This window comes from Quercus robur, chromosome 4 (genome assembly GCF_932294415.1).
Source record: "Quercus robur chromosome 4, dhQueRobu3.1, whole genome shotgun sequence".
Taxonomy (NCBI): Eukaryota; Viridiplantae; Streptophyta; class Magnoliopsida; order Fagales; family Fagaceae; genus Quercus; species Quercus robur.
In genome coordinates this window covers 85,323,457-85,332,249 of record NC_065537.1, presented here as the reverse complement: position 1 = coordinate 85,332,249, position 8,793 = coordinate 85,323,457, and positions in this window count along the sequence as shown.

The following is an 8,793-nucleotide window of genomic DNA, read 5'->3' as shown; positions in this document are numbered from 1 at the left end:
ATTCCCCCAAAACCCAAAAAAATGACCAAAATTCCCCCAAAACCCACAAAATGAGAAAAAAAAACCTCCAAAACCTCTAAAATGAGCAAAATAACACCCCCCCCCCCCCCCCAAACCTCTAAAATGTCCAAAATATCCCCAAAACCCAAAAATTACCAAAATACCCCAAAAACCCAAAAAAAAAAGACCAAAATGCTTCCTAAACCTTAAAAATGACCAAAATACCCACTAAACCTTTAAAATGACCGAAATACCTCTGAAACCTTAAAATTACCAAAAATACCCCTAAAACCTAAAAAATGACCAAAATACCTCTGAAACATGTAAAATGATAAAAATACCCCAAGACCTAAAAAATGACTAAAATAGCCCAAAACCTAAAACAATGAACAAAATACTCCAAAAACCTAAAAAAATTACTGAAATACCCCCAAAACCTAACAATTACCAAAATACACCCTAAACCTAAAAAATTACCAAAATACTCCCTAAACCTAAAAAATTACCAAAATACTCCATAAACCTAAAAAATGACCGAAATACCTCTAAAACCTAAAAAATAACTGAAATACCCCCGAACCTAAAAGAATTACCAAAATACCCTGAAACCTAAAAAATGATCGAAATACCCCCCAAAACCTAAAAAAATGATCGAAAAAACCCCTGAAACCCAAATTATGACCAAAATGCCCCTAAACATGTAAGATGACCAAAATACACTTGAAACATCTAAAATTACTGAAATAGAGGCTGCAGGGTATTTTGGATGTTTCGAGGATATTTTTGACAAATTAAAGGTTCTAAGAGTCTTTCATTCATTTTATAGGTTTCGAGGGAATTTCGGTAATTTTTTAGGTTTCGGGGTTATTTTGATCATCTTTTAGATTCTAAGGGTATTTTAGCTATTTAATAGGTTATGAGGGCATTTCTGTCGTCTTTTAGTTTTAGGGTTATTTCGATAAATTTCTAGGGTTCAGAAGTATTTTGGTAATTTTTAGGTTTTGGGGTATTTCGGTAATTTTTAGGTTTTGGGGTATTTCGGTAATTTTTTAGGTTTTGGTGGTATTTTGGTCATTTTTAGGTTTCGAGGGTATTTCAATCATTTTTTGGGTTTCAAGGGTATTTTGGTATTTTTTGAGTTTCGGGGGTATTTTGGCATTTTTTGAGGTTTTGGGGGTATTTTGGTCATTTGTAGGTTTTGGGGGTATTTTGGTAATTTTCTGTGTTTCGAGGGTATTTTGGTAATTTTTAGGTTTCGGGGGTATTTTGGTCATTTTTTGGGTTTCGGGGGTATTTTGGCCATTTTTTGGGTTTCGGAGGTATTTTGGTCATTTTTAGGTTTTGGGGGTATTTTGGTAATTTTATGGGTTTCAAGGGTATTTTGGTAATTTTTAGGTTTCAGGGTATTTTGGTCATTTTTTGGGTTTCGGGGGTATTTTGGTAATTTTTTAGGTTTCGGGGGTATTTTGGTCATTTTTTGGGTTTCGGGGGTATTTTGGCCATTTTTTGGGTTTTTGAAGTATTTTGGTCATTTTTAGGTTTTGGGGATATTTTGGTAATTTTATGGGTTTCAAGGGTATTTTGGTAATTTTTAGGTTTCAAGGGGTATTTTGGTCATTTTTTGAGTTTTGGGGGTATTTAGGCCATTTTTTGGGTTTTGGGGGTACTTTGGTAATTTTTTGGGTTTTAGGGATATTTTGGTCATTTTTAGGTTTCGGGCGTATTTTGGTCATTTTTTTGGGTTTTGATGGTATTTTGGTCAATTTTTAGGTTTTGGGGGTATTTTGGTCATTTTTAGGATTTTGGGGTATTTTGGTAAATTTTTAGGTTTTGGGGGGTATTTTGGTAATTTTCAAGTTTCGGGGGTATTTTGGTTATTTTTTCAATTTTTGGGGTATTTTGGTCATTTTTTTGGGTTTCAGGGATATTTTGGTCATTTTAGAGATTTTTGAGGTATTTTGGTCATTTTAGTGGTTTTTAAGCATATTTGGTAATTTTAGAGATATTAGGAGTATTTTGGTCATTTTAGAAGTTTCATCGGTATTTTGCTAATTTTAAAGATTTTGGAGATAATTTTGGATGTCCAAAGGTATATTGGCAATTTTGGAAGATTAGGTGTATTGGCATCATTTTTGGTATTTAAGGGTATTTTGGAGGTCAAGAGGGTATTCAAGTAGTTTTAGAGGTATTTGGGTCATATTGGGTTAAATGGGTGGGTTAGCAATTAAATAGGTTGGGTTGATAATGGATAATTAATTTATATATAAACGGGTCATAAATGAATAAATGGGTAATTATACACCCAACCCATTTATGACCTAACCTGCCCATTTACCACCCTTCCCCGAGTGAGTAAGTGACTTTTAGTAGTGATAACCTGTCACTAAATTAGACGAGTCTTGTCCTTGGTCTGAGATCTTAATCCAAAGTTGGCAAGCCGGCATTATTGCCAACACATTCCAAGCCACATGCCATACATAATACAAAATACAAAATATCTAATTAAATAGAAGAAAGACAATTTCTAAGCAATGAACGCAATATAGAAACTATTTGACAAAGTTTAGCTACAAAATTGTCTATGTATAGGTGCTCCTTATATCTTATCTCCATCCCAAACGGTTCAAAGAATAATAAGTGAGTTTCTCACAGACCGAGAGTATAGAGTCTTGTCCAAGAGCGGGTAGAGTGCTACTATACTCATGCCCAGGTAGGGAACCTACACTAGTTGCCCCCACAACTCATTTTTTATTTAAAAAAAAAAAAAAAAAACGAAATCAGTTGTATGGGGGGCTCTTGCGAATTTTCAAAAACGTTGGGAAATTATAATGGTCCAAACATGGAGTGTGGAGCCACACGATAAGGTAACCTTCTTCTAACTCAAAATCCACTAACATTTCCATGACAATGAATAATTGCAAACCTGGATCCAAAGAAAATATCCTAACTCACCAAGCATCACAAGTGAAACTATCCAACAATCTACATCACTAATTAAGACCATTCCTATCCGAAAAATGTGGAACAGCCAATATTTCAAATGTGGAAACAATAAGATTCAAAAAAAGAAAAAAGAAAAAAAAGTGTCAGTAGCAAACCATGTTATCTCTAAGGCAAAACGCCAAAGATGATGGAAAGTTTTATTCTGGTCTAAATTTCCTATGGACATGTTTGCTATCTAAGAATAGACAATATAACATAGTACTACACTTAAGTTTTACCATTTTACTAAATAACTTATACAAATTGATATGTCAACTTTCAAAATATACGATAAAAAAATAATTTATTTATTTATTAAATTATATTGTTGAATTGAAACTATCCAACAATCAACATCACTAATTAAGAATTTAAGACTATACCTATCAGAAAACTGTGGAACAGCCAATATTTCCAATGTGGAAATAATAAGATTCAAAAAAAAAAAAAAAAAAAAAAAAAAGAAAGAAAGATTCTTTTTCATGTCTATATCAAACCATGTAATCTTATAAGGCAAGACGCCGAAGATGATGGAAAGTTTTATTTTGGTCTAAATTTCCTATGGACACGTTTGCTATCTAAGAATAGACAATATAACATAGTATTGCACTTAAGTTTTGCCATTTTACTAAATAGCCTATACAAATTGATATGTCAACTTTCAAAATACACGATAAAATAGTAATTTATTTATTTATTAAATTATATTGTTGAAGTGAAACTATCCAAAAATCAACATCACTAATTAAGACCATTCCTATCAGAAAAATGTTGAACAAGTGAACAACCAATATTTCCAATGTGGAAATAATAAGATTCAAAAAAAAAAATAATAATAATAAGATTCTTTTCTGTGTCAATATCAAACCATGTTATCTTTTAAGGCAAGATGCCAAAGATGATGGAAAGTTTTATTCTGGTCTAAATTTCCTGTGGACACATTTGCAATCTAAGAATAGACAATATAACATAGTACTGCACTTAAGTATTGCCATTTCACTAAAGAGCCTATACAAATTGACATGTCAACTTTCAAAATACCCGATAAAATAGTAATTAATATATTTATTAAATTATATTGATGAAGTGAAACTGTCCAACAATCAACATTACTAATTAAGACCATTCTAATCGGAAAAATGTGGAACAGCCAATATTTTCAATGTGGAAATAATAATATTAAAAAAAAATTAATAATAAAACTCTTTTTTGTGTTGGTATCAAACCATGTTATCTTTTAATGCAAGATGACAAAGATGATGAAAAGCTTTATTCAGGTCTAAATTTCCTATGGACACGTTTTCTATCTCAAGATAGACAATATAACATAGTATTGCACTTAAGTTTTGCCATTTTACTAAAAGCCTATACAAATTGATATGTCAACTTTCAAAATACACGATAAAAAAATAATTAATATATTTATTAAATTATATTGTTGAAGTGAAACTATCCAACAATCAACATCACTAATTAAGACCATTCCTATCGGAAAAATGTGGAACAACCAATATTTCCAATGTGGAAATAATTAGATTAAAAAAAAAAAGATTCTTTTCGTGTCGATATCAAACCATGTTATCTTCTAAATCAAGATTCTAAAGATGATGGAAAGTTTTATTTAAATTTCCTATGAACTCATTTGCTATATAAGAATAGACAATATAACATAGTATTGCACTTAAGTTTTGCCATTTTACTAAATAGCCTATACAAATTGATATGTCTACTTTCAAAATATATGACAAAATAGTAATTAATACATTTATTATATTATTTTGTTGACGTGAAACTATCCAACAATCAACATCACTAATTAAGACCATTCCTATTGGAAAAATGTGGAACAACCAATATTTCCAATGTGGAAATAATAAGATTCAAAAAAAAAAAAAAGATTCTTTTTCACGTCGGTATCAAACCATGTTATCTTTTATGAATTTAAAGAATTCAAACATCTGTCATAAAAGTAGCTAAAGCATGACAATCAATTCTATGATTTAAAAAGCTTCAGCCTAAGGAATTGTTTGGGATCTGCTTATTTTGCTGAAACTAAAAACTTTTTGCTGAAAATACTGTAGATAAAGATAAAAGTTAGCTGAAATAGTATAATGAGACTCATGAATAGTATCAAAAAGTGCAATGAAACCCATGAATAGTTGCAAAAATAAGCTGAATTGTAAAATAAGTTGGCTTTTTAATTTTAGCCAAACATACACTAAGCTTTTAAATTTGTGGTAAAAAGCAATTAAACCATGCATTATATCACTAGATATATGAAATTAATTGTTAAATAGAAAGTAATTTACAAATCTCAAAAGTTGGTAAAAAGGAAAAATGATGAAAAGGATATAAAAAATAAATTAATTTGATATTTCCACTTAAATTACCATTTAATCAATAATAAAAATTTTATAAAAATTTTCCAACACGTTGTGGTCAAAGTTGGTGGCATTCCAGCTGGGCCAATTGTTCTTGCCTTGGAGAAGATGGCTATTAGCATTCCAACTCATGAACTTTAAATGACTATGGAAAATTATGAAATTGTATCAGTTGCTATGCCCCAAAAATAGTAGTTGCTTTCGCCTTCGTTGGATCACATCAGCTATATCATACCATGTTTAATAATGAAAGAAATAGCAAAATTTAAAATTTAAAACTTAGCCTATAGCAGTATTGTTAAGTTTTGTCTAATACTCATGTACATAGTATTCTAGATATTCAAGGGGAGAAAATTCTAAAAAGAAAATCAAGTTTTTGAAAATAATTACATAATCCAAAATCTAAAACTAGAAACCCAACTATTGTTCATGTACAAAATATTATAGATAGATATTCAATAATTAAGAACCAATTGATTTTTCCATCCACACAAAAATTAGCTTAAAGCTAGATACTAGTGAAATTTAAAAGGAATTCAGTTCTTTGAATTTTATCACTCCTAAAATCCCAAACAATTTTTCAAAAACTAAACAATCCACAAAGTTATTCATCAACCAAACAGGCCAACTAAGGTCCAAAACACAAAATTCCAACCACAACACAACAAGCTACTTAAACTGATGTACTTTGAAGAATTTAAGTTTCATTTTAAAAAATTTAAACTGTTAGACCCCAAGTTCCATACCAAAAAAAAAATTAAGATTCAAACTCTACTTTTTTTTCTCTTTCATTTCACAATTTTTGGGTCACCAAACAGTCCAATTAAATAGTAAACAACAAATTATTAATATAAGAAAAAGGAAATCTAATATAACTGTTGTGTATTGAACCATAAAAAGCAAATTATCAAGCACCACCGCAAGAAAAAAAAAATTATTCCCCTTCCTTCAAAAGTTTCTAAGAAAAGAATGGTTACCACTTTATTGGTATGGTTTTCAATAAAATAAAAAGCTTCCAGTGATTGCGAGGCTTGATTGTTAACATCTGTCAATGAGTGGACATCTTGAATAGAGATAAAAAAAAGAAATTTAGATCATTATATAAAATGACAGGAAAAAGAGAACAATAGCAATTTCTCTTTGGTGAAAATAAATAACACTCTTACTATAAAACAAATATCAAAATGAAAACATCACATTGAAGTTAATTATCAAATAGAAAAATATTATAGCAAACATATTGAGAGTAACATTCTTACAAACCTAGAGAAGGAAAACCATAAAGCAATTTATAACAAACATGATCAAATGCCAAACTCAAATCAATTATGAAAAAGAAAAAATATATTTGAATAGTTTTTGAGGCCATGAAAACTCAAATTCATTCATCATGAAATCCCAAAATTGAATTACTTTATTTATTTTCACATGATGAGATGGAAATAAATAAATAATAAGAATAATAAAAATAACAAAACTCATTTTGAGTTCTTACCCTTTGAACCTAGGCTACTTATGTTTGCCTCTCATGTGCTTCAGTTTCATCTACAAGCTCTAGAGTCATTCTCTGTCTCTTACACTCATTTGATTGGGTTTTGGCAAACATACTTGAGCCATGACAGAAAGAATGGTTAAAACACTCAAGAAACTATCCCATTGAAGACCATACCGATCAATTTGTGGAGAGAGAACAACTGATAATTAATAAAGAAAGAAATGAAAGGTGAGGAGGTGAAGAGGTTGCAAGCTATCGGTGACTATCAAAATTCTATATAATAGTGGCATTTGAAGAGTCTGGGTTAATGGAGAGACACACAGTAGAGTTGGAAATAGAGTAACACCTAAATCTAAGGAGATGCTCAATAGATGTCAATTGATAAATCAAAAAATAAAAATGAAAGAAAGAAAATAAATGATGATATGGCACTGATGTGGCTTAATTAGAGATACCATAGCAGCAATAAATGCTTCGCTTCAGCTTTTAAATATATATAGATATAGATTGGTTGTAATCTAAGGCTATAATCTTACTCAAGTTCCTTTTATTGAAGCTAAATTTTGACAAATCCACTATTCGATTACATGTTTTTTTTTATATCCTCCCTGCTTGCAAAATTTCTAGAAAATTAATGATCAATTGCTATATCATTAATAAATTGTTTAAATTATAAGTTTTTGTAGTTTAAAATTATGCATAAAATATAAACTTATAGATCATATAGTAAATAATATCTAATTAGCACAAAATTTGATATATGTATTAAGAGCTTAAAAAACATGTAATTCTACAATTAGATTTTCAAAATATATAATAATGTTTATTTTATTGAGTAAGGTAGTAATGTAATAATGTTTTTTTGTAACTAAATTTTGTCCAAAAAATATTTATAGTATAAAAATTCATAAAATATTATTCATTTAATGTGAGATATCATTTATAGGTGTATACCCTCAAGTATCAAATGGGGCTATGCTAGACTATGTTTGAAAACAATTTATTTACCTGAAATTTAAATTTTTTTGCTAAAAGTACTATAGATAAAGCTAAAATGTAGTTGAAATAGTATAATGAAATTCATTATTAGTATCAAAAAGTACAATAAGACTCATAAATAGTAACAAAAATAAGCTGAATAATAACGGAAAAATGCAATGGGTTAAGATTTGAATCAAAATCAAGGTCTAAAAGTCAACAGTCAACATTTTAATGTGAAAGTTTTTCTTTTTTTATTTTTTTTTTTATAGCCGTCTTCCTTTGATGTTGATTGTTTTGGCAGTTTGCATATAGTATATTCTTTACATAAACTCAATCATGTTCACCAGTTCCAGGTCAACAAGATCAATTCCTACTTGCTATCTGGTTCGCTAAGATACCAGATGAAACTATAGTTTGGTCTACAGACGGACGCTATCCAGCAGAGAGAGAATCAAAAGTTGAGCTTAACACAGCTGGACAGCTTGTTCTCAAAGCTCCAGGTGGATGGGAGTTGTGGAGGTCCGGCTACAATGACAACCCTCAAGTATCAAATGGGGCTATGCTAGACGCTGGGAAGTTTGTTATAACAAGCACAAACTCAAGCATCTTATGGAATAGCTTCGATGAACCAACCAACACCATGTTACCAACTCAAGTACTGGGTTTTGGGAGCAGCCTTTTCTCTACCATGTCCGAAAAAAGCTAGGGGGGGTAAATTTCAGCTCCGTTTCAGACAACAAAATATATCAAATTCCTCATACGATCTGATACTTAATCAAATAGGTGTCTACACCCAAAATACTTATGGAGCTTATTATGCTGAACTTAATGTTACTGAGCTGATCATGGATAAGCAGGGGCGGCCCAACATAATTTGGGGCCTAAGGCGAAAAATTTATGCGGGGCCTTTAATAGATAAATATTAATTAAACAAAATTATTTAATACTAATCAA